This window comes from Sander lucioperca, chromosome 17 (genome assembly GCF_008315115.2).
Source record: "Sander lucioperca isolate FBNREF2018 chromosome 17, SLUC_FBN_1.2, whole genome shotgun sequence".
NCBI lineage: Eukaryota > Metazoa > Chordata > Actinopteri > Perciformes > Percidae > Sander > Sander lucioperca.
In genome coordinates, this window is record NC_050189.1 from 27,830,610 (window position 1) to 27,831,913 (window position 1,304).

Consider the following 1,304-nt stretch of genomic DNA (forward strand, 5'->3'; position numbering starts at 1 on the left):
AATACACTTTAGTCCGTGACCCAATTTGGAGAGACCATGTCTTGAAGTGATTTTCTTTAAAGGGCTATCGCTCCTTTTTCATCCCTCCTTCACTTTTATATTTCCGTGTTTTTTGCACAAATCACCCAAAATGATTGGGCAACAGCCGTGGTGTATATATATATGTATGTACATGTGTATGTATGTGTATATATATATATATATACATTACAACCTCCCCAATAATCAAAACTGGGCTTTTTTTAGGTTTTTGTCACATTTTGAATGTTTAAGTTGCTGATTCCAACATATTTGCCACTTTTTGAGGTGTTTTTTTTTTTTTTAAGACTTTTTTTTTTTTTTTTTTTTATTTTTTTTTTTTGTTTTTTTTTTTTTTTTTTTTTTTTTTCTTTTTTTGTTTTGTTTTTTTTTTTTTTTTTTTTGTTTGGGGAATTATTTTGTCCGCTTACGTTTCCGCCTGAAGTTTTTTGACGTTTTAATAAAAAAATCAAGAGTGTTTTTTTTTTTTTTTCAGACAGATTTTTTTTTTTTTTTTTTTTTTCTCTTTTTTTTTTTCTTTTTTTTTTGTTTTTTTTTTTTTTCAAGTTCCCCAAGGTTTTTTTTTTTTTTTTTTTTCAACCAGATGCGCGCAGAGATTCAACAGTCACCGATCAGAGACAAGCAGACCCAAAGAGTTTTTCAGGCATTTTTTTAACAATGTTTTTTTTTGTCCGCTTTTTTTCAAAAACCCATGCGACATGTCCCTGGACCTCCTTTCCTCGCCCTGGGGACCTCAGACCTCCCTAAATAGTTTGGGTGGGAAAGATCTAAAAAAACCCCCCCCCACAATGTATGAAGATCTCAAACTTGCCGCGCCTCGTCTAAATGTTAGACATATCCACATAGATAATAGAGAGCTGACTAACTCTAAGGAGAGATATATATCGAAGATATAGAGGCAGAGAGAGATATATAGACAGCAAATATCTGGCAGAGTAGAGATAATATATAGTCGATATATAGATATTAATATAGATAAGGATTATGGATATAGCTCTATCGTGGAATATAGATTATAGAGATATAGTAGAATAGAGATATATCATAGAGGAGAATAGAAGATCAGAGATATGATAGAGATACTAGATAGATAGCGATATAGATAGAATTATACAGATAGAATTATTTCCTGTCTTGTGCTTCAATACTAATATTTATAACTCACCTGTCTAACTACTCTCTACAATGCCGCCCTTGTCCCCTGCCTATCATCACCTGTTGGAGCTCTTTTACTCCATCTGCGAGTTACAGCTCCAACAATAAAT